General features: G+C 45.5%; 3 non-coding genes across 3 annotated transcripts; all 3 read left to right on the forward strand.

The window, feature by feature from the left end:
* Positions 1-34: 34 nt before the first annotated feature.
* TRNAK-UUU (transfer RNA lysine (anticodon UUU)) lies at positions 35-107 on the forward strand. Its single transcript has one exon. It is a non-coding gene; the product is annotated as a tRNA-Lys (tRNA).
* A 951-nt stretch (positions 108-1058) lies between these two features.
* TRNAK-UUU (transfer RNA lysine (anticodon UUU)) lies at positions 1059-1131 on the forward strand. The gene has a single exon. It is a non-coding gene; the product is annotated as a tRNA-Lys (tRNA).
* A 1053-nt stretch (positions 1132-2184) lies between these two features.
* TRNAK-UUU (transfer RNA lysine (anticodon UUU)) lies at positions 2185-2257 on the forward strand. Its single transcript has one exon. It is a non-coding gene; the product is annotated as a tRNA-Lys (tRNA).
* The last annotated feature ends 23449 nt before the right edge of the window (positions 2258-25706 follow it).

A 25706-nucleotide genomic window follows, 5' to 3' on the forward strand; every position in this document is an offset into this window, starting at 1 on the left:
ATCTTGTAAAATGTGCTAAGTTTATTCAGAAGGACCCTGGATAGCTCAGTCGGTAGAGCATCAGACTTTTAATCTGAGGGTCCAGGGTTCAAGTCTCTGTTCAGGCATTGAGCTTTTAAATCTCAACAGATCACTTTGTATTGTTTAAATCTCTGCTTGTGCTTGAAGATTAGTAAAAGTAAAAGATGCTCTTTTACACTAGAGAAAAAAACAAAAAACATGTCTTTGAATATGTCCAAATTCATGACAAATCATTGATTATGTGCTTGGTTTTGGTTTTGAACAGTCATATTGAATGATAATTTTTCTGAGTATACTTAAATATGGACAGAGATATTTTTTTTGAAAATGTTGCAAAAGTGCACTTAGAAAGAACCTGGAGATAGCTCAGTCTGTAAAGCACTCATCTTTTAATCTGAGGGTTCATTATTTACATCATTGTTCAGTTTTGAGGCTTTTTAACCTAGACCTATTATTTAGCTTTGTTTAAATCATACCTAGCATTTCAGAAATAAATGTCATGTGGATATGAGGATTAACACTACTTTGGCAATTTTATGACTTGTTTTCTGCATTTTTCCCTCTGTAGACTCTATGTCTAACTTTCAGCACTCTTTAAGCTGATGGGTGGAAACTAGCAGCTTTGATGTCTCCCAGAAAAAACACACAGAATCAGAGTGATTCCTACTTTTTTTTCTTTGCAGCACATTTAGCAGTACCAATATGAAAGTCAAAATTAATCAATACTGAGCTGTGTGAATGTGAATTCAGCTTTGGAGTAAACTAAATCAATCGCTTGATGATGCAGCTTCACCTGCCTTTAACTGCCCAAATCTGATAGCCTTTCACTGAGCTGATAGCTCATCAGTCCTCTTCCCCTGTTTCCTATACATAGATTATAAAAAGAGATGTAACCTGACACCTCATTATGCTGGCAGACTATGTGCTGGCTTTGGTTTTGGGTATGTACATACATGAAAACAATCAGCATATCTGAAGATACATTTAGATGAATCAGAAGTAAATCTTGAAAAATGTGCTAAGTTTGCTTGGAAGGAGCCTGGATAGCTCAGTCAGTAGAGCATCAGACTTTTAATCTGAGGGTCCAGGGTTCAAGTCCCTGTTCAGGCATAAAGTTTTTAAATCTCAACAGATCACTTTGTATTGTTTAAATCTCAGCTTGTGCTTGAAGATTAGTTGCATGCTTAATGCACTTGCTTGACATGAGAAATAAAATGCTCTTTTACACTAGAGAAAAATACAAAAAACATGACTTTGAATATGTCCAAATTCACAACAAATCATTGATTATGTGCTTGGTTTTGAACAGTCATATTGAATGATAATTTTTCTGAGTATACTTAAATATGGACAGAGACATTTTTTTTGAAAATGTTGCAAAAGTGCACTTAGAAAGAACCTGGATAGCTCAGTCAGTAAAGCACCTAACTTTTAATCAGAGGATCCATTATTTATGTCATTGTTCAGTTTTGAGGCTTTTTAACCTAGACCTATCATTTAGCTTTGTTCAAATCATACCTAGCTTTTCAGAAATAAATGTCATGTGGATATGAGGATTAACACTACTTTGACATTTTTATGACTTGTTGTCTGCATTTTTTCCCTCTGTAAACTCTATGTCTAACTTTCAGTGCTCTTTAAGCTGATGGGTGGAAACAAGCAGCTCTGATGTCTCCCATAAAAAACTCACAGAATCAGAGTGATTCCTACTTTTTCTTCTTTGCTGCACATTTAGCAGTACCAATATGAAAGTCAAAATTAATCAATACTGAGCTGTGTGAATGTGAATTCAGCTTTGGAGTAAAATAAATCAATCGCTTGATGATGCAGCTTCACCTGCCTTTAACTGCCCAAATCTGATAGCCTTTCACTGGGCTGAATACTCATCACTCGTCTTCCCCTGTTTCCTATACATAGAGTATAAATAGAGATGTAACCTGACACCTCATTATGCTGGCAGACTATGTGCTGGCTTTGGTTTTGGGTATGTACACACATATGAAAAAAATCAACTTATCTGAAGATACATTTAGATGAATCGGAAGTAAATCTTGAAAAATGTGCTAATTTTGTTAGGTAGGAGTCTGGATAGCTCAGTCGGTAGAGCATCAGACTTTTAATCTGAGGGTCCAGGGTTCAAGTTCCCTGTTTAGTTCGGTAGGAGTCTGGATAGCTAAGTCGGTAGAGCATCAGACTTTTAATCTGAGGGTCCAGGGTTCAAGTCCCTGTTCAGGCATTAAAGTTTTAAATCTCAACTGATCACTTTGTATTGTTTAAATCTCAGCTTGTGCTTGAAGATTAGTTGCATGCTTGATGCACTTGCTTGACATGAGAAATAAAATGCTCTTTTACACTAGAGAAAAAAAAACAAAACATGTCTTTGAATATGTCCAAACTCACGACAAATCATTGATTATGTGCTTGGTTTTGGTTTTGAACAGTCGTATTGGAACGTAATTTTTCTGAGTATACTTAAATATGGACAGAGACATTTTTTTTTGAAAATGTTGCAAAAGTGCACTTAGAAAGAACCTGGATAGCTCAGTCTGTAAAGCACCCATCTTTTAATCTGAGGGTCCATTATATACATCATTGTTCAGTTTTGAGGCTTTTTAACCTAGACCTATCATTTAGCTTTGTTTAAATCATACCTAGCTTTTCAGAAATAAATGTCATGTGGATATGAGGATTAACACTACTTTGGCAATTTTATGACTTGTTTTCTGCGTTTTCCCTCTGTAGACTCTATGTCTAACTTTCAGTACTCTTTAATCTGATGGGTGGAAACTAGCAGCTATGATGTCTCACATAAAAAATACACAGAATCAGAGTGATTTCTACTTTTTTTTCTTTGCAGCACATTTAGCAGTACCAATATGAAAGTCAAAATCAATCAATACTGAGCTGTGTGAATGTGAATTCAGCTTTGGAGTAAACTAAATCAATCGCTTGATGATGCAGCTTCACCTGCCTTTAACTGCCCAAATCTGATAACCTTTCACTGGGCTGAAAACTCATCACTAGTGTTGAGCGAACATGCTCGACACTGCTCGGTACTCACCCGAGCATCACGCTACTCGGGATGTTCGGCGAGCACTGAGCATTTCCGGGTTACTCGAGCGGGAGCTCGGGTCTCCGCCCTGCATGTTTGGCGCTCTTTACAGTGCCAATGAACATGCAGGGATTGCCAGCCAGTCACTGTAATGCCGCAGCCATGTTGTTTGTGGGCATTACAGCGATTGGCTGGCCGCACATCGTCACCTCGAGTATTTAAAATTGGGCGCCGCCATCTTGGACACAGTTGCTCCGGATCAGACAGTGTAGGGACAGCGCTGCTGATTTAGGGAGAGATATATCCTGCAAAATAGTTAGTGTAGGGTCTGTTAAGGCTGCCAGATCAAACAAACAGTCCTTCTCAGGAATAATATCCATCCCAGGTATATCAGGCAGGCAGGCAGGCAGGCTGTATAGGAGACGCAGTGGTTATACCAGCAAACGCTGCATTACAGTCCTGTGTGCTGCTCCTGTTGCTGAACTTGCTAAATCCTCTTTTTTTTTTCCTCCTTCACAATGTACAAATACCCATCTTATTAACCGTTTGGTGCCCCCCCCCCAAAAAAAAAAAGTGTGCCTCTGATTTTTCAGACACAAATATATCTGTTGAAAATAGTCTGGTGTAGGCCATAGAAATAGAAGTGTGGTTTTGCAGTTCTATGGGCCATTTGTATCTAAAAAAAACAGTTTGAGTGTGTCGCTCACTGTTCAGCCTCAAATATATATATATTTTAAAAAGCCTGGTATACACCAGTAAATTATTACTGTGGTTTTGATGTTCCACGGTAAAACATCTCTACTATCCTGTTTTTGGTATTTTTTGCTGTATAAAAATAATAATAGTGTCTCCCTGATTTTTCAGACACAAATATATCTGTTGAAAATAGTCTGGTGTAGGCCAGAGAGACAGAAGTGTGCTTTTGCTGTTCCACGGTAAAAAATCTCTATCATCCTGCTTTTTGCATTTTTTGCTGTAAAAAAAAAAAAAATAGTGTCTCCCTGATTTTTCATACACAAATATATCTGTTGAAAATAGTCTGGTGTAGGCCCGAGAAATACAAGTGTGGTTTTGCAGTTCCACGGTACAAACCTCTGTATTATCCACTTTTGGGCCATTTGTATCTAAAAAAAACAGTTTGAGTGTGTCGCTCACTGTTCAGCCGCAAATATATATATATTTTAAAAAGCCTGGTATACACCAGTAAATTATTACTGTGGTTTTGATGTTCCACGGTAAAACATCTCTATTATCCTGCTTTTTGCATTTTTTGCTGTAAAAAAAAATAAATAGTGTCTCCCTGATTTTTCAGACACAAATATATCTGTTGAAAATAGTCTGGTGTAGGCCCGAGAAATACAAGTGTGGTTTTGCAGTTCCACGGTACAAACCTCTGTATTATCCACTTTTGGGCCATTTGTATCTAAAAAAAACAGTTTGAGTGTGTCGCTCACTGTTCAGCTGCAAATATATATATATTTTAAAAAGCCTGGTATACACCAGTAAATTATAACTGTGGTTTTGCTGTTCCACGGTAAAAAATCTCTATTATTCAGGTTTTGGTAGTTTTTTCCGTAAAGAAAAACAGTAGTGTCTCCTGACTGTTGTGACACAAAAATATATCTGTTGAAAATAGTCTTGTGTAGGCCCGACATCCCAGTGTGGTTTCGCAGTTCCATGGGTCAAATCGCTGTACTATCCAGTTTTGGGCCTTTGGTATCTAAAAAAAAAGCAGTTTGAGTTTGTCGCTCACTGTTCAGCCGCAAATATCTCTATTTAAAAAAGTGTGGTATACCCCAGTAAACAATAACTGTGGTTTTCCTCTTCCACGGTTCTAATCTACTCTTTATTACCCTTTTTCCATTGATAGTGCAAGTGTAAGCTATTTTACTTCATTTACAATGGGCAAGGCGCGTGGCAAGGGACGTGGAAGTGGACGTTCTGGTGATGGTTCGTGCAGAGGACGGGGCCGTGGCCAAGGTGAAAATGTGCCACAACCAACAGCCACATCTTCTCGCTCCCACTTCTTGATCGAATTACTAGGGAAGCACAGAACAACACCAGTATTGAGAACTGATCAGTGTGAACAGGTTATTAATTGGATAGCAGACAATACTTCCAGTTACCTGGGCACCACCACCTCCGGTCTGTCTTCCACACGGTCAACTCTTAGTAGCCGTGAGTCTCAACCGCATACTCCTCCTCACCCTGATGCTCCTTCCTCCCACCATGCCGAGTGTCGTCAGACAGCAAGTGAACCAACACTTGGACACTCTGAAGAGCTGTTCACTGGTCCATTTCCATATTTGGGCCCCTCGCCTGATGCGCTTGAAGTGGTGGAAGAGGAGATCCCATGTTGCGATGCCCAAATATTTGAACAGCCACGGCCACAGGAAGTCGACGTTGGCAATCTGTCACACAGAGGTGGACGATGACGAGACACAATTGCCAGGAAGTGAGGAGGAGGATCGTGGTGCGCAAGTGGAAGAGGAGGAGGTCGTGGATGATCTAGTAACTGATCCAACGTGGAAGGAGGACATGCAGAGTGAGGCCAGCAGCACACAGGGGGAGGGAGGCAGAGTACCCCAACAGGCAGGAAGAAGCAGTGTGGTGGCCGCAGACAGAAGGCAGGCAACCGTTCCCCGTAACACCAACACGAGGGACGTTGCCAGTACAAGCGGTAGGTCTTCCAGAGTCTGGAATTTTTTTAAAGACTCTGCTGATAACCCCAAAAAGGCCATATGTTCCACCTGCCATGCCAGCATCAGCAGGGATGACAAAACTACCAGCCTGACCACCACCAGCATGATCAGGCACATGGCAGCAAAGCACCCGACTTTGTGGGGCAAAACCCAGGGTCCACGACCAGTGTCAGCGGGTGTCACCACTGCTTCTTCCACTGTTGTGCGTGCAAAAGAACCCCCTGTTGTGTGTGCAAGGCAATCCCCTGTCCATACTGCATGTAAAGATGCCCCCTCCTCTCAGTCTTCACTTGTTATGGCAGTTTCTCAAGAAACAGCATCAACGTCCACGTCCACGTCCCACCGCAGCATTCAATTGTCCATATCCCAGACCTTTGAACGAAAGCGGAAATTCGCAGCTAACGCCCCACAGGCCACAGTCCTAAATTCGCACATTTCACGACTGCTTGCATTGGAAATGCTGCTTTTTAGGCTGGTGGAGACGGAATCCTTCCGCAATCTTATGGCGGTGGCCGTCCCTCGGTACTCGGTCCCCAGCTGACACTATTTTTCACGGTGTGCCATCCCCGCACTACACAAGCACGTGTCTCAAAGCATCTGCCGTGCCCTCAACAACGCAGTTACTGGGAGAGTCCACTTGACAACGGATACGTGGACAAGTGCTTGTGGCCAGGGACGGTACATCTCTCTGACGGCACACTGGGTAAACATAGTGGAAGCCGGGACCCAGTCGGACCTTGGGACGGAACACATCCTCCCCACACCGAGGATTGCGGGCCCTATGTCAGTCAGAGTTGCCCCCACAGTGTACAGCTCCTGCGCATCCTCCTCCTCCTCCTCCTCCTCATGTTCAGCCTCAATCTCAGATATCACCACATCAGTTACAAGCTGGAAGCATTGCAGTACTGCCTCCGCCAAGTGGCAACAGGCTGTGCTGAAACTCATAAGCTTAGGTGATAAACCTCACACTGCTTGTGAGTTGTGGACAGCTGTGAAAGAGCAGGCAGATCTGTGGCTGAGACCGCTGAACCTACATCCCGGCATGGTCGTGTGTGACAATGGCCGTAACCTGGTGGCGGCTCTGAGGCGAGGTGAGATCACACACGTACCATGCCTGGCTCATGTGCTTAACCTCGTGGTTCAGCGGTTTATTAAATCGTACCCCGAGTTGCCAGATCTGCTCGTGAAAGTACGCCGCCTGTCAGCTCATTTTCGCAAGTCGGCTACAGCTTCCGCCGCCCTTGCTGTGTTGCAGCAGCGTTTGCAGCTTCCGGCACACCGACTGGTGTGTGATGTCCCCACACGTTGGAACTCTACCCTCCACATGTTGCAAAGGATTTGTGAGCAGAAGAGAGCAGTTGTGGAGTACCAGCTGCAACAAGGCCGTCGATATTCAGGTCAGACTCCACACATAAGACCTCAGGAGTGGACCTGGATGTCTGACATATGTACCATCCTGACAAACTTTGAGGAGGCCACCAAGATGGTGAGTGGCGATGACGCAATCTTTAGTGTCAGCATCCCACTTGTCTGTCTTTTGCAACGCTCTCTGCAGAGAATTAAAGAGGAGGCATTGCAGCCAGAGTATGATGAGATGGATCAAGAAGCCGTAGCGGGCGATTACACACAGCCCAGCCTCATCTCATCCCAACGTGAATTGGGGGACAATGAGGGAGAGGAGGGGGAGGAGGAGGAGGAAGAACAGTAGCTGCTATCATGCGTTGTAGATGGTAGTACCTGTACAAGTGTCATACCGTCGGTTCAGCGTGGGTGGCCTGAGGACAGAGGGGAGGAGGAAGAGGAGGAGGAGGAGGAGAGCATGGTCAGTCGTCATCTTGGTGAGGACACAGAAATCTTGACCGTTACCAGCCTGGCACGCATGGCTGACTTTAGGTTACGCTGCCTTAACCGTGACCCTCGCGTTGTCAAAATGTTGGGTGACAGTCATTACTGGTTGGTGACACTTGTAGACCCCCGCTACAAGGAGAACTTTCACTCTCTTATTCCTGAGGTGGAGAGGTCTACAAAAATGGGGCAATACCAGAAGGCCCTTGCTGCAGAACTCTTAAAAATATTCCCATCTGAACACGCTAGCGGCAGAGGTCACAGTTCGCTGCCCAACCAAGGCGTACAGGCGAGAGAGATGCAACTCCAATCCAGCAGAGGCAGGGGAACACTGTCAACGTTCTGGGACAGTTTTCTGACACCCGCCCAGCTTACAGGCCCTGAGGCGCGGGGTACTCTCACAAGGAGTGGAAAGTTTCAAAAGATGGTGAGGGAGTACCTTGCCGATCTTACCAGCGTCCTCCGTGATTCCTCTGTGCCTTTTAATTATTGGGTATCCAAGCTGGACACTTGGAATGAACTCGCTCTGTACGCCTTGGAGGTCCTGGCCTGCCCTGCCACTAGTGTGTTATCGGAGCGTGTTTTTAGTGCCGCTGGGGGAATTATAACTGATAAGCGCACTCACCTGTAAACTGACAATGCAGACAAGCTGACCCTTATCAAAATGAACAAGGGCTGGATTGGGCCAGACTTCTCATCACCACCAAATGACAGCAGAGTAACATAAAGTCAAATCCACTGTGTTATTTCGGGAGGTGTATTCACATGCACCGCTTCACACCCACACATGGGTATACGCTTCCTCGTTTCGGCTGTTTAATCTTCTTCTCCTTATCCTCAGCCTCCACCACCATTATACCACCAGGGTGCCAGCATTGCAAGTTCCTCCATCCGAATTTTTGGCAGCTTTTGCTGGGAAAGCATAAGCAAATACCATGGGACACCCACTCCCCAATAATGGGACTTATGTTTGTAATATGCTGTACTGCATGGCTCTTGTAAGGGGCATTGCAAGTTGCTCCGTCCTAATTTTTGGCAGCTTTTGCTGGGAAAGCATAAGCAAATACTATGGGAGACCCACTCCCCAATAATGGGACTTATGTTTGTAATATGCTGTACTGCATGGCTCTTGTAAGGGGCATTGCAAGTTGCTCCATCCTAATTTTTGGCAGCTTTTGCTGGGAAAGCATAAGCAAATACTATGGGAGACCCACTCCCCAATAATGGGACTTATGTTTGTAATATGCTGTACTGCATGGCTCTTGTAAGGGGCATTGCAAGTTGCTCCGTCCTAATTTTTGGCAGCTTTTGCTTGCAAGGCATAAGCAAATACTATGGGACACCCACTCCCCAATAATGGGACTTATGTTTGTAATATGCTGTACTGCATGTGACGCGCCCCCTGGGCCGTGTGTACACGTGTGTGGGATACCCTGTGCCGCGTCTCTGGGGTCTGTAGTCTCCGTGGCGGTGACCCGGTCCCGTGGCTCAGGCTGGTCAAACCAGTGGCAATCTTTCTTATGTTTTGAGGTTAATTGTCCGACTGCGCCACCCGTGGATTGCGGTCAGGGAGTACCACCGCTGCGAGGCAGACCGCTGAGGCTGGTGTTGTGTGCGCAGCATAAAATGGGATAACTCCCCTCGGGAGAAGTATAGCCTCAGGGCAGTGAGTGTGGATGATGGGGGTGATGGTGCACGAGCGCAGCAGGAATGACTCAGAGTCTTTGCAGTGCAGTTCAGGGTCTTTACTGATGATTATAAGGTAGACCCTCCCGGGAGTACTGGCTAGCATAAGATGCCTGGTCAGTCTGTGAGCAAGCAGGAGTTCCCCTGGCCAGGTGGAGTTGTAGGCCTCCCCGTCTGTCTGCACTCTTCCTGGCTACCTTGCTGTAAGCGGGTAGAAGTAGCCCACGTCCCTGAGTGTACCGTGTAGTGCTCACCCGTATGGCTGATGACTTGGGGCCTTCTGCTTGACTCCGCTCCACGACGGCGGTGCAGGTCCCTTGCTTGTGACTGAGCCTCCGGGCTTCTATGACCAGAGGACCTGAAATCCCCTGCCGGCTGGTTTCTGCTGCTGGATATATAAGTCCTCACAGCTTCGGACTCCTGTGTCCGGTTCCTATTGTCTTCTGCCAGGGCGAGCTCTGCTCAGCTTCCAGCCCCTCGTCTTTAGCTCCTAGCTCCTACAGAGCTCCTTGCTGTTACTTTCCCTTGCTCTCACTCTGACTCTGACTGTTCTCTGTTCTCTGACTCACTCAACCCCACCCCAGATCCAGTTTATAAGGGCAGAATTATCCCCTCCCAGGACTGGGGCAGGAGGATTTTGCATGTTTAAGGGATCCTGACCAGGAAACCTCCCACTTGCTCTCCGACATAATCTCTATTACTGTGGTGACCAGACCCCTGGGGTGCCACACATGGCTCTTGTAAGGGGCATTGCAGTACCTCATAATTTTTGGAAAGCATTCCATTCACTGCTTAGGCCAACAGTGCACAGGAGACCCAGTTGCTATAAATGGAAAAAAAGGTTAAGTTAACGCCCTCTGACCTCCATTTCATTTCCAAGGGGCTTTGGAGTGCATCGAAATTTTTGGTAGGCATTGCACTCACTGTATGCCCTATAACTGTGTAGCCGAACTGCTCCTTTTGTTACAGAAACATATCCTACAAGACATATCTGGTTGACTGGCCTGATATTGATGTGAATGTTCCCTGTTCCTCCTGCTCTTTCTCCTTTGCCACTACCTCATCCATCATTTATCACCTGATGCTTTGTTTTAACGGGAGTCATAGAACTTGGATAGTAGCAGGAAAACATCCAGCAATCCTCGGAGGAGGTAGGATATGCGCCAAAACGCTGACCTCCTCAGGCCTAGCCGCTACTACATACATGCGCTTGCATTACAACAAAACAAAGCAGATGCTAACTTCTATCATCCTCATCATGCTCCTCACCTTGGCACTCTCAACTCCCCTGATGGAGAAGCCAGGGCCCACCGGAGGAGTCTGATAGTCCGGTGGGCTCGGCCAATGCTGCCCTAAAGCAGGCCAGGCTAAGAAAAGTGTGGGAAAGGTTACCGGTACAAATAGGGGTGGCTGGGGACCGAGTATGGACACCCGGCCACCCCCTGGAGGCTGGGGAGCAAGCGGGGACACCCGGCCACCAGGCGGCTGGGGACTGAGTATGAATACCAGGCCGCCGACACAGCCATGGCGTGGTGACCAGATTCCGCCTCCACATGCCTAAAAGGCCATTTTAAAGTGCAAGCAAGCAAGCAGTATGGTATTGCAGCCTGGGGGTGGGTGGGTGGTACCCTGCATACTTGCGCTTGCATTGCAAGGAATGGGAGAGGTACAATTGAACACTGCCCTGGGACAAGGACTTGAATGGGGATAGTTGCAAGTCTGCAACGACAGGTGCAAGGTGGGAGGCATCTTTGCATGTACCATGAACAGGGGTTTGGCATGCACACACTACAGCGGAATAGGCTCTCCTTCCCACTAAATGCACTGGGGAGGGCACAGGTAATGTTTTGGTATACGCGCTTAATCTTATGTATAAGGCACACCAGGACAAATAGGTGCGGCTGGGGACTGAGTATGGATACCTCGCTGCCAAAGCAGCCATGAGGTAGTGGCCAGCTTCGGAGTCCTCTAAACAAAAAGCCCCATTTCAAGTGCAAGCTAGCAGTATGAATTGCAGTCTGGGGGTGGGTGGGTGGCAGGCTGCACACTTACACTTGCATTAAAAAAAAACATAGCAGATGCTAACTTCTGTCATCATCATCATGCTCCTCACCTTGGCACTCTCAACTCCACCGATGGAGAAGTCAGGGCCCACCGGAGGAGTCTGGTTCTCTGGTGGGCTCGTCCAATGCTGCCTAAAGCAGGCCGGGCTAAGAAAAGTGTGTGGGGGGACCGTGTGGACACTCGGCCGTGGGGCGGCTGGGGACTGAGTATGGACACCCGACCGCCGGGCGGCTGGGGACTGAGAATGGATTCCAGGCTGCCAACACAGCCATGACGTGGTGGCCAGATTCTGCCTCCACATGCCTAAAAGGCCCAATTTCAAGTTCAAGCAAGCAAGCGGTATGGTATTGCAGCCTGGGGGTGGGTGGGTGGCAGGCTGCATACTTGCGCTTGTATTGCAAGGAATGGGGGAGGTACAATTGAACACTGCCCTGGGACTAGAACTTGCATGGGGATAGTTGCAAGTCTGCATCTTCTGATGCGGCAAGGATCACTTATGATGGGCACACTTTTAGACAGTGACCTGGGAGTCAGAGATGCTTCCAGGGGACTTCCCCATGCTGTTCCCATGTCTTTTCAGCACTTTATGCATGTGTCACACAGCACATGGCCAGATAAGGTTGTAAAATGTTAAAATGACATTTCCCGGTGAATGCATTTGTCATAGTTGAAAGCAATACAAAAGTGCAAAAACGCATAAAAAATGCTACTTGTGAACATAGCTGAAGGTGTGGAGGAGTATTTTTGTTTTTGGTCATTTATTTTAACTTATACACAAGTCTTTTCCCTGGAAAGGATGTTCCTTAACATATTTCACAGGAAAAAAGTTTCACTTTCGTTTTATTGTGAGCCTGTAAAAGTGGCTTAATATCTCTGACCACGTTGTTGACAGCAGTGACCTGGGGGTCAGAAATGCTTCCTGGGGCGATCCCCATGCTGTCCCCATGTCATTTGAGCACTGTCACTATCGTTTTGGGCACTTGTTAGGCTTTTAAAAGACTGCCGGGGGTGCCACCGCAAAAATGCTCAAGTCTCCCATAGACTAACATTGGGCTCGTTGCTCGGGTCGAGCACCCGAGTATCACGGCGAGCTCGGTCCGAGCTTCGAGCACCCGAGCATTTTAGTGCTCGCTCAACACTAAATACAAAAGAGTATAAAAAGTCTGTAACCTGACACCTCATTATGCTGGCAGACTATGTGCTGGCTTTTGTTTTGGGTATGTATACACATATGAGAAAAATCTGCATATCTGAAGAAACATTTACATGAATCGGAAGTAAATCTTGAAAAATGTGCTAAGTTTGCTTTGAAGGAGCCTGGATAGCTCAGTCGGTAAAGCATCAGACTTTTAATCTGAGGGCCCAGGGCCCAGATTTAAAAACAAAGACATGTTTTTAAATCTCAACAGTTCACTTTGTATTGTTTAAATCTCAGCTTGTGCTTGAAGATTAGTTGCATGCTTAATGCACTTGTTTGACAAGAGAAATAAAATGCTCTTTTACACTACAGAAAAATACAAAAAACATGTCTTTGAATATGTCCAAATTCACGACAAATCATTGATTATGTGCTTGGTTTTGGCTTTGAACAGTCATATTGAATGATAATTTTTCTGAGTATACTTAAATATGGACAGAGACATTTTTTTTGAAAATGTTGCAAAAGTGCACTTAGAAAGAACCTGGATAGCTCAGTCAATAAAGCACCCATCTTTTAATCTGAGGGTCCATTATTTACATCATTGTTCAGTTTTGAGGCTTTTTAACCTAGACCTATCATTTAGCTTTGTTTAAATCATACCTAGCTTTTCAGAAATAAATGTCATGTGGGTATGAGGATTAACACTACTTTGGCAATTATATGACTTGTTTTCTGCATTTTTCCCTCTGTAGACTCTATGTCTAACTTTCAGTCCTCTTTAAGCTGATGGGTGGAAACTAGCAGGTATGATGTCTCCCATAAAAAACTCACAGAATCAGAGTGATTCCTACTTTTTTTTCTTTGCAGCACCAATATGAAAGTCAAAATTAATCAATACTGAGCGGTGTGAATGTGAATTCAGCTTTGGAGTAAACTAAATCAATCGCTTGATGATGCAACTTCACCTGCCTTTAACTGCCCAAATCGGATAGCCTTTCACTGGGCTGAATACTCATCACTCCTCTTCCCCTGTTTCCTATACATAGAGTATAAAAAGAGATGTAACCTGACACCTCATTATGCTGGCAGACTATGTGCTGGCTTTGGTTTTGGGTATGTATACACATATGAAAAAAATCAGCATATCTAAAGAAACATTTAGATGAATCGGAAGTAAATCTTGAAAAATGTGCTAAGTTTGTTTGGAAGGAACCTTGATAAATCAGACTTTTAATCTGAGGGTCCAGGGTTCAAGACCCTGTTCAGGAGTTAAGTTTTTAAATCTCAACAGATCACTTTGTATTGTTTAAATCTCAGCTTGTGCTTGAAGATTAGTTGCATGCTTAATGCACTTGTTTGACATGAGAAATAAAATGCTCTTTTACACTAGAGAAAAAAACAAAAATCATGTCTTTGAATATGTCCAAACTCACGACAAATCATTGATTATGTGCTTGGTTTTGGCTTTGAACAGTCATATTGGATGATTATTTTTCTGAGTATACTTAAATATGGACAGAGACATTTTATTTTGAAAATGTTGCAAAAGTGCACTTAGAAAGAACCTGGATAGCTCAGTCTGTAAAGCACCCGTCTTTTAATCTGAGGGTCCATTATTTACATCATTGTTCAGTTTTGAGGCTTTTTAACCTAGACCTATCATTTAGCTTTGTTTAAATCATATCTAGCTTTTCAGAAATAAATGTCATGTGGATATGAGGATTAACACTACTTTGGCAATTTTATGACTTGCTTTCTGCATTTTTCCCTGTGTAGACTCTATGTCTAACTTTCAGTACTCTTTAAGCTGATGGGTGGAAACTAGCAGCTATGATTAGAGATGAGCGTTGTTCGACTCGAACTGATCGCCAATCTGAAATTCGAGCTGTTTTGGGCGGTGTTCGAGCCGTTCGGCGAACACAAACGATTTGAGAAAAATTCGGCTGTTCGAGGTTATGTTCGATAACTGTTCGTGCACCAAAATCATAACTGGATTTTTTCTCAGTAATGATGAAAATTAATGTTAATACGCAGTTTGAGTGTACAGCGGGGTGGGGGGAGGGGCAGGGGACGGATCTCTGCAGGAATAATGAAGATATCCATTTTTTTTTCTCTTTCCCGCATTTACAGTGGGGAGGTGCAATCTGTCAGCCTATCAGCAGCGCACACACGGAGCGAAGTGCTTTTTTTCACACAAGCAAGGGCATGTGTCATTGGCAGTGTATGTCACATGTCCTTGCCCTATAAGACCAAGCCATTTTCCCCGTCACCACCATTTTCTCACTGCTGCAGCTGCGTGTTAGATGGCACCGCTGTTGCTGTGTGCGCTATACCTTGTTAATTTCAAGCCAATTTTCGCACAAATCTACAGATAGCTTGGGAGTAGGGAATAGTTGTGATTGCAGTCCTTTTAAGGACTAGGTTACAGCATTTCCTACGACTTTTATCAGGCAGGTCTGTGCTCTTAAATAGATAGATTGTGGGAGTAAAGACTAATTGTAATTGCAGTCCTTTTCAGGACTAGGTTACATCAGTTCCTATCAGTTTTTGCCAGGCAGGTCTGTGCCAGTGCTGTGCAAGTTTTTTTCACAGCATTTGGCTGAATCTAGCAAAGCTAATCCTTTTTGGCCTATTGCAGAGTGTGTTAGTCAGTGGAGTAGCCTATCTGTGTTGCAAGATATACCACCTGTGTATAGAATACCAATTTTTTTACTGCACCTAGTGAAGTAAAATCTTTTGGGCATAGCATCATTCTATTAGTCCATCTATACTGACCTGCATCAGGTTGCAAATTGAATATATTTTTTTCTGCATCTAGCTCTGAAAAAATATTTGGCCTTCTAGCAGTGTGTGGGAGTTTCTCTATTAGTCCATCTATACTGACCTCCATCAGGTTGCAAATTCAAAATAATTTTTTGTCTGCATCTAACTCTGAAAAAATATTTGGCCTTCTAGCTGTGTGTGGGACTTGTTCTATTAGTCCATCTATACTGACCTCCATCAGGTTGCAAACTGAATATAATTTTTTTCTGCATCTAGCTCTGAAAAAATATTTGGCCTTCTAGCAGTGTATGGGACTTTCTCTATTAGTCCATCTATACTGACCTCCATCAGGTTGCAAATTAAAAATAATTTTTATCTGCATCTAGCTCTGAAAAAATATTTGGCCTTCTAGCAGTGTGTGGGACTTTCTCTATTAGTCCATCTATACTGACCTCCATCAGGTTGCAAATTAAAAATAATTTTTTGTCTGCATCTAGCTCTGAAAAAATATTTGGCCTTCTAGCAGTGTGTGGGACTTTCTCTATTAGTCCATCTATACTGACCTCCATCAGGTTGCAAATTAAAAATAATTTTTTGTCTGCATCTAGCTCTGAAAAAATATTTGGCCTTCTAGCAGTGTGTGGGACTTTCTCTATTAGTCCATCTATACTGACCTCCATCAGGTTGCAAACTGAATATAAGTTTTTTTCTGCATCTAGCTCTGAAAAAATATTTGGCCTTCTAGCAGTGTGTTGGACTTTCTCTATTAGTCCATCTATACTGACCTCCATCAGGTTGCAAATTAAAAATAATTTATATCTGCATCTAGCTCTGAAAAAATATTTGGCCTTCTAGCAGTGTGTGGGACTTTCTCTATTAGTCCATCTATACTGACCTCCATCAGGTTGCAAATTAAAAATAATTTTTTGTCTGCATCTAGCTCTGAAAAAATATTTGGCCTTCTAGCAGTGTGTGGGACTTTCTCTATTAGTCCATCTATACTGACCTCCATCAGGTTGCAAACTGAATATATTTTTTTTCTGCATCTACCTCTGAAAAAATATTGGGCTTCTAGCTGTGTGTGGGACTTGTTCTATTAATCCATCTATACAGACCTCCATCAGGTTGCAAACAGAATATAATTTTTTTCTGCATCTACCTCTGAAAAAATATTTGGGCTTCTAGCTGTTTGTGGGACTTGTTCTTTTAGTCCATCTATACTGACCTCCATCAGGTTGCAAACTGAATATAATTTTTTTCTGCATCTAGCTCTGAAAAAATATTTGGCCTTCTAGCAGTGTGTGGGACTTGTTCTATTAGTCCACCTATACTGACCTCCATCAGGTTGCAAATTCAAAATAATTTTTTGTCTGCATCTAGCTCTGAAAAAATATTTGGCCTTCTAGCAGTGTGTGGGACTTTCTCTATTAGTCCATCTATACAGACCTCCATCAGGTTGCAAACAGAATATAATTTTTTTCTGCATCTACCTCTGAAAAAATATTTGGGCTTCTAGCTGTTTGTGGGACTTGTTCTTTTAGTCCATCTATACTGACCTCCATCAGGTTGCAAACTGAATATAATTTTTTTCTGCATCTAGCTCTGAAAAAATATTTGGCCTTCTAGCAGTGTGTGGGACTTGTTCTATTAGTCCACCTATACTGACCTCCATCAGGTTGCAAATTCAAAATAATTTTTTGTCTGCATCTAGCTCTGAAAAAATATTTGGCCTTCTAGCAGTGTGTGGGACTTTCTCTATTAGTCCATCTATACTGACCTCCATCAGGTTGCAAACTGAATATAATTTTTTTCTGCATCTACCTCTGAAAAAATATTTGGGCTTCTAGCTGTGTGTAGGACTTATTCTATTAGTCCATCTATACTGACCTCCATCAGGTTGCAAACTGAATACAATTTTTTTCTGCATCTACCTCTGAAAAAATATTTGGGCTTCTAGCTGTATGTGGGACTTGTTCTATTAGTCCATCTATACTGACCTCCATCAGGTTGCAAATTGAATATAATTTTTTTCTGCATCTAACCCAGCCAATAGTTTTGGCCTAATACCACAGTTTGGCCACTCAGCTCTGCTCGGTTCCCATCCATTGTTTTTTTGTGCAAACAACTCCAGAGTTGTGAATTAGTTAACCACCAAAATGAGTGGAAAAAGGCCTGCTGCTGGTGGAAAGGGGAATAGGCATGTTGGGAAGGGGAAAAAAGGTTGTGTCCGTGGGGTAGGTGTTAAAGCAACAGTAACATCTGCAGAAGAAAGACCATCTTCCAGCCAAACTAAAATGTCTACTTCTTTTAGCGGACAATGTGATAAGATCCCTTTCTTACGGCCACGCCAATCGCTACAAATTCCAGATGAGGCACAAAAACAGAAGGTGCTTCAACGGATATCAAGTGCTCCTTTAAGTGGGCTCTCCTCCACATCAACTTCAACATCACAAATACTCCAGTCCTCAAAGGTGTCACCCCAATCGCACTTGCTTCCTCACAGCTCCCAAATCTCCAGCTGCCCGTCTGAGTATGAGGTAGAACAGATGGTTGAGTCTGCAGAGCTGTTTACTCATACTATAGCCTGGGAATCAGAAGTCGACTCCAGCGCTTCTGTGAATCCAGACGAGGAAATGATCTGCACTGATGCCCAGAATCTTTATGAGTCGGATCCAGGACCAGACGCAGAAGGTTCTGACCATAATGTAGACCCTCATTCCCAAACTGTAACTCCTGTTGGTGGAGACAATGAGGAATGACGATGATAAGACTCAAATACCTGATTGGAGCGACAACTTTAGTTTTTTGTCAGGGCAGAAACAGGTTGGCTCTGAGGACGACGGGTGTGATAACGCACAGGGTGATGATGATGAGGTTGGAGATCCCACTTACTGTCAACCCACAGTCAGCCAAGAGATGAGGTCAGCAGAGGAGGTGGAGGAAGATGCTAGTGACGACGAGGTCAGGTTGCTCCTTCCTGGACACAGACGTAGTACTGGAAGCACGTCAACAACTGCATCCTCAAACACAACTCTGCCTCTCACCACAAGTCGTGGTGGCTCTTCAGGTCGCATGGGTGCTAAGCCTTGCATAGCCTGGGCATTTTTTTCAGATCGATAAAGATGACCCAACTCGTGTTATCTGTAACATTTGTCAGCAAAAGCTAAGTAGAGGCCAAAAAATACATAGTTTGAGTACTTCATGCATGAACCGGCACATGGACATGAAGCATAAATTGCAGTGGGAAGCTCACTGTGCTACAATGCGGCCTAGCCGGCCGGGCCAACCACCGTCTGCCATATCTTGTGCATCCGCGGCCTCTTCATCCTCTGTGACTGGGGGGACAGCAGTCACACCTGTTTTGGGGCGCAGACCTGCCACCTCTTTATCCGCAACAGCCAGCGTGATTGGCAGGTCATCATTTTCTTTGGAGGTGGTAACATCAGCTGGTGTTGAGCGCTGTCCGACATCGATAGCACCACCTTTGGATCAAGGCAACCTAACATGTCCGCCTGCATCTTCCTCACAGACCGGCAGTTTGCCGGGGACACCCTTATCAACCCCGTCTAAGCACAATAGCCAGCCCTCGGTCCCTCAGATGTGGACAAGTAAAAGACCATTTCCTCCTAGCCATGAGAAAGCTAAGAGGTTGAATTTCACCATCTGCAAGCTCTTGGCTACAGAAATGCTGCCTTTCCGCCTGGTGGACACAGAGGATTTTCGAGACCTTATGTCCGTCGCAGTGCCCCAGTACCAGATGCCCAGTCGGCACTACTTCTCAAAGAAAGGTGTGCCTGCGCTCCACCAGCATCTCGCACACAACATCACCGCTTCTTTGAGAAACTCTGTGTGTGACAGGGTGCATTTCACCACAGACACTTGGACGAGTAGGCATGGACAGGAGCGTTACATGTCGCTGACTGGGCACTGGGTAACTATGGTGACAGCAGGACAAGGGGCTGCTGTCCAAGTCTTGCCGTCCCCACGAGTTGTGCGTCAATCCTCTTTATGTCAAAGTTCCTCCACTGCTTCTGCCTCCTCAACCTCCTCTTGGTCTTCCACCTGCACCCAAAGCCTGTCTGGTCATGCCACAAGCTTTCTAACTGCGCAGAAGGAATCCTGCACACCTCCTTACTATGCTGGCAGTAGGGCTCAACGTCATCAGGCGGTTTTTACTTTGAAATGTCTGGGAAATGTGAGTCACACAGCTGAGGAGTTGTGGTCAGCTCTGGAGAACCAATTTCATGAATGGTTGTCTCCACTGGACCTGAAACCAGGGAAGGCCGTGTGCGACAATGCTGCAAACCTGGGTGCGGCCCTTCGCCGGGGCAATGTTACACACGTGCCTTGTATGGCTCACGTGTTGAACCTGGTTGTCCAGCAATTTTTAGCCCACTATCCCAGACTAGATGGCCTTCTGCAGAGGGCACGGTCGCTGTGTGCTCACTTCCGCCGTTCGCATCCCGCAGCTCAGCGACTTACATCTCTACAGAAGTCGTTGGGCCTGCCACTTCACCGGCTAAAATGCGATGTGCCTACCCGGTGGAATTCAACTCTGCACATGTTGCAGCGACTGTGGCAGCACCGACAAGCCCTGGTGCAATACGTTCTGATGTATAGCCTGGGCCAACGAGATCCAGAGGTGGGGCAAATCACGCAGGAGGAGTGTTCTCAGATCAGGGACCTATGCACCCTTCTGCACAGTTTTGAAATGGCGATGAAGATGTTTAGTGCTGACGATGCCATTATCAGCATGACTATTCCGGTGATTTACATGCTGGAGCACATGTTAAACAGAATTCGGAGTCAGGTGGTGGCACAAGAGGAGGTGGAGGAAGTAGAGGAGGAGGAGTTGTATGCGGAAGGGCTAACATCTGCAAGGTCCAGACGGTCGGCAGCACCAAGGCGGCAGGCATGTGAGGGTGGGGGAGATGGTTTTACTAGGGAGCATGGTAGCAGCCAAACTAGTGAGGAAGGTGCAGGAGCCCAGGAAGAAGTGGAGGACGAACTGATGGAAGACTCATCAGATGAGGGAGACCTTGATCACATTTCTGTTGTGCGAGGTTGGGGGGAGAGGACAGAGGAAGGAAGCATGATTGTTACCTCGCCACCAACACAACAGGGACTTGGTGCTCATGGATGCGCAACACACATGAGTGCCTTCTTGCTGCACTACCTGCAACATGACCCTCGAATTGTGAGAATTAGAACTAATCCTGACTACTGGATTGCCACACTGTTAGATCCCCGGTACAAAAGTAAATTTGCAGAAATTATTCCTGCCATAGAAAGGGATGCACGCATGCAGGAGTATCAGCAGAGACTGTTGCAGAATCTTACATGTGCTTTTCCACAAAACACCAGTGGTGCACGCAGTGAATCTCACAGTTCCAACTTGCCAACCGTGGGACCGTCAAGTGTTCAGCACTCAAACCGTATCAGAACCACAGTATCTGATGGTAACATCAATTTTGCGGAATCATTTCACCACTTTTTTAGCCCATCCTTTGCAAGGCCACAGGAGACAAGAAGTCTGACACATAGTCAACGCCTAGAGATGATGGTACAGGAGTATCTCCAAGTAAACATTGAAGCCATGACTGTGTCACTGGACCCTTGCTCTTTTTGGGCTTCCAATCTGGATAAATGGCCGGAGCTAGCCACTTACCCCTTGGAGATCTTGTCATGCCCCGCAGCCAGCGTTCTGTCTGAACGTGTGTTCAGCGCTGCTGGTGGTGTGCTGACAGATAAGCGCACGCGGCTCTCCACTGATAATGTAGACAGACTCACGTTCATAAAGATGAACAAATCATGGATCCGAAACGACTTTTATACCCCTGTGTCATCCTGGGTAGAGTAAAAGCTTGATGATTGGTTAAAATCACCCTACCAACCGTTTTAAGCTTTCAAATTACTAATCATGTTTATCTGTATCTTGGCTGGAAAATAATTTGGGCTTTGTAGCAGTGTGCAGCACTGATTCTATTAGGCCATCTATAATAAGCTCCACCAGATTTAAAATTACTAATCATGTTTATCTGTATCTTGACTGGAAAATAATTTGGGCTTTGTAGCAGTGTGCAGCACTGATCCTATTAGGCCATCTATACTAAGCTCCACCAGATTTAAAATTAATAATATTTTTTAGCTGCATCTAGCCCGGAAAATAATTTTGGGGCTCCGAGATGCGCAAGACACATAAGTGCCTTCTTGCTGCACTACCTGCAACATAACCCTCATATTGTCAGAATTCGAAGTAATCATGACTACTGGGTTGCCACACTCTTAGATCCCCCAAACTTTTCGATCAACCTTTTCATTTTAATAAAGACCAAAAAAATGGTCATTTTTGAAATTATAAGCATTAGCAGGTTATTAGAAACTGAAATCAAACAGTTTTCAACTCAAAACTTTATTCTAGGTGATGTTACATTTTCACATAGGACCCCTTGTTCAAAAGGAGCTTCTGAACTCTCTCGTCCATTGAATTTGTCAGGTTTTGGATGGTTTCTGCTTCAATTGTTTTGCATGAGGACAGAATACCCTACCAGAGCTGTTGCTTAGATGTGAACTGCCTCCCGCCATCATAGACACTCCTTTTGATGATGCTCCAGATGTTCTGAATGGGGTAGAGGTCAGGGGAGCATGGGGGTCACACCATAAGTTTGTCCCCTTTTATGCCCATATCAGCCAGATATGCAGATGTTTTATGTGCAGCATGAGATGGTGCATTATCATGCAAAAAAATGATCTTGCTGTGAAATACACGGTTCTTCTTCTTGAACCATGGCAGGAAGTGCTGTTTGAGAAAATCCACATACATTATGGAGTTCATCTTTAGCGCCTTCAGGGATCCTAAAGGGGCCGACAATCTCTCTCCCCATGATTCCAGCCCAAAACATTACTCCACCTCCTCCTTGTTGGCGCTGTAGCCGTGTTTGCGTGGGGTGTCCATCAACCAGCCATCCTCCACTCCATCCATCTGGATCATCGAGCGCTGCACGGCACTCATCCGTGAACAAAACAGTTTTGAAATCAGTCTTCATGTAATGTTTGGCCCACTGGAGCCGTTTCTGCTTGTGTGAAGTGGATAGAGGAGGTTGACGGGATGGCGTATGCACAGCTGCAAACCTCTGAAGGAACCTGCATCTTGTTGTTCGGGGGAAGTTGGAGGCACCAGCAGCTTCAAAAACTTGTCTGCTGCTATGACAAGGCTTTTTTGCCGCTGCTCTTTTAACCTGACGTAATTGCCTGTAGGAAAGAGTCCTCAATTTGCCCTTATCAGCACGCACACGTGTGTACTGTGAATCAGCTACATACTTCTTGATTGCCAAGACACTTCATCCTGATCATCGCACAATGTTGATTGTAGTCATGCCTTGACCTAAACACTCCACAATTTGTTGCTTCTCAGCAGCCGACACATCCTTTTTCTTTCCCATTTTGGCAGAAAATGTAGGCTGCTTAATAATGTGAGACAGCCTTCTTAAGTAGTCTTGCCTTTCATTGGACACACCTGCCAAACTAATTAGCACAGGTGTCTGCAATTGCTTACAGTGATATAAAGAGCCCTGACACACATCACCATCAATGAGTTTAACTGACAAACAAACAAATTCTTCCCTTATCACTCCTAAACACTTTTTGCATAATAATTTGGAACACAGTGTACATGTGCTTTTCCACAAAACACCAGTGGTTCACGTAGTGAATCTTACAGTTCTAACTTGCCAACCGTGGTCTGTATGGAGTTGTTCAATAAAGGGCCCAAAATTAAAATAACATAGATGGGAGAGGTCTCTATGAATAGGAATTCCTAAGTATTTGATACCCTGTGAGGGCCAGGCAAAGGGAAAGTTGGACTGGATGGAATCCTATATGGATTTGGGGAGGGAGACATCGAGGGCCTCAGACTTCGCTGCATTGATTTTAAAATTTGACCATGTAACAAAGTGATCTATTTCAGCCATAACAGCATGGATGGATATATGTGATTGAGTGATATATACTAGGACATCATCAGCAAATAGAGAGCACTTGTATTCGGTGCCTCCCACCTCAATCCACCTAATATTGGGGTTATGGCGAATTGATGAGAGCAGGTGCTCCGTCACTAGGATGTATAAGAGAGGGGACAGAGGACATCCCTGCCTTGTCCCATTGGTGATTGTGAAAGGTGATGAAAATGTTCTGATGCACCCCCTGGGCCTTGGGACACCCGGAGCCGGACCCTTTTTGGTGGATGCTGGTGGTTGTAGTCTTCATGGCGACGACCCGGTTCCGTGGCTCAGGGCGGTCAAACCAGTGGCGGAACTATTTATGTGGTTTTGATGTTTAAATATCCGACTACGCCACCCGTGGATTGCGGTCAGAGTGAACCGCCGCTGCAGGGCAGACCGCTGAGGCTGGTGTTGTGGGTGCAGCAGAGCGTAGCATAACTCCCCACGGGAGGAGTATAGCCTCAGGGCAGTATATGCGGAGGATGGGGGTGATGGTGCAGGGCAGCATCAGTAACGACACGGAGTCAGTGATGCAGTCCAGGGCCTTTACTCACAGTTCTTATTATCCAGACCATGTCTGCAGGTAACGGCTGCCCACGTCGTAATGTGCTCACCAGGTGAGGGGCTCAGACAACTCCCAGATAACTTTGGAGCGCTTCACAGGACCCCCTTTGTGTGTCCTTTGTCTGGCCTTTCTTACCAACCCTTCTGTCCGGCTGCCTCGGGCCTCCTCTTGGTAAACTTGGCGCCAGTTTCTCTGACCCTATGTGGTGCCTTCCTAGCGGGTGTAGCGAGGGGCTGCACCACATAAAATGTCACAGCCTCCGGTTTCTAGCTGAGGGTCGTTTCCTGCCTCCACTAGTTTCGGGGACCGGTCTCCCCCTTTGGCCTGACCCCTCCACGCAGGTGGATTCGGGCGTGCGGTGGCGACTCGCCCGTCCGCACCCCTGGGATCCCTTCATTCCTCGTTCCTGGAGCCTTCTCCGCTCCTCTTCCTTCCTTCTCCCTCTTCCAGGCCTGGGCCTCTGTTACTAGGCCCGCCTCCGGAGCAGAGCTCATGCAGAGCCCCTGCTCCCTGCCACTTCTGCTCAGACTTCTCTGCACTGAACTAAGATGGTGCCCACCTTTTATACTCCCTTCTCAATGCACCCAGGAACTGCTTCCTTCCTGATCCTGCAATACAGGGCTCCCCTTCCTCAGTGTTCCCTCCCCCCACTCCAGCCAGGGACAGGGACTGTCGTGCCCATCTCAGAGGCATATTGGTCGCCCTGCCCCACGGCAATGTGGTGTAATGCATGCAGGTGTCGGGTCCTGATCCACACTCCATCCTTACCTGAGAGTGAGATATCACACCTCTGGGTGAGGTGCAATACCTCTGTAGCAACCGAGCCCTCAGGGTGCTACAGTTCCATTCATCTTCAGCCTAGGTGACGTATTGTGATACAGGGCCGTGATTTGGCTATAAAAGGGTCCCCTAGACCCCTACCCCAAGCTTTTTAAGAGAATCATATATGGCGTGCCAGGAGACTCTATGGAATGCTTTCTCAGCATCCAACGAGAGTATCTAATTACAAATTTTTAACTGCATCTAGCCCAGGAAATACTTTGTGCCTAGTAGCAGTGTCTGCTAGTCAGCGGATTATCCCGGCTGTTAAGCAAGCTACACCACCTGTAGTTTGGACACTTAATTTTTTCAAAGGAAATGCTTCAGGACCACGGGATACTCAGTGAAGAGCATCAGGAGGCACCCCAAGGCATAGGGGCTGGGACTGGCAGTAGGATGCCTTGCGGTGGACAGCCGAGCTCGATCCTTATAAAAGCTTTTTAACTGCAGCAGCTTTAGTGGACGCTACTGGAGCTGGAATTACGCGGCTGCTGGCATGAGACTTGCCCTCCAATAGATCCTTGTAAATGGATTTAAAGTGTATTCATTCAAATTAGAGAGACAATTTAAATTAAAAAGCTTAGAGCTGCCTCCACCACAGGGGGGCTCGCTCGACCCACCAGCGGACAGGCACCAGTATTGGGAGAAGGGGGCTGGCCGTCAGGGTTCACCGCGGCTCTGGCACAAACCCGGTGACATGGAGGTGGCATGGGCAGGAGCGGACTGAACGTGTCGGCTTCTCACTTTTTGGATTTTAGAAGGGCATGACATGCCTATATCTGTGTCTCCCTCTCCTTTTACTCCTCCACCTCTTTTCTTTTCGCATGACTATATGTACTTGTCACTTTTCCATGTGTTAGTTGTGTCTTCTGAGCAGTTTGTCAGCTTTTGGACACCTTTGAAGGTGTTTTCTATGTGTTTCTATGTGTTTTTGTTTGCCTACCATTGGTTTTAACGGTGATGGGAGGTGTTCGACGAACAGTTCGGCGAACACACGGGAGTTCGACAAACCGAACCGAACTCGAACACTACGGGGGTGGCTCAACAC

Source organism: Phyllobates terribilis, unplaced genomic scaffold (assembly GCF_046119375.1).
Source record: "Phyllobates terribilis strain yellow unplaced genomic scaffold, ASM4611937v1 Scaffold_1__5_contigs__length_1240528914, whole genome shotgun sequence".
Classification (NCBI taxonomy): Eukaryota; Metazoa; Chordata; class Amphibia; order Anura; family Dendrobatidae; genus Phyllobates; species Phyllobates terribilis.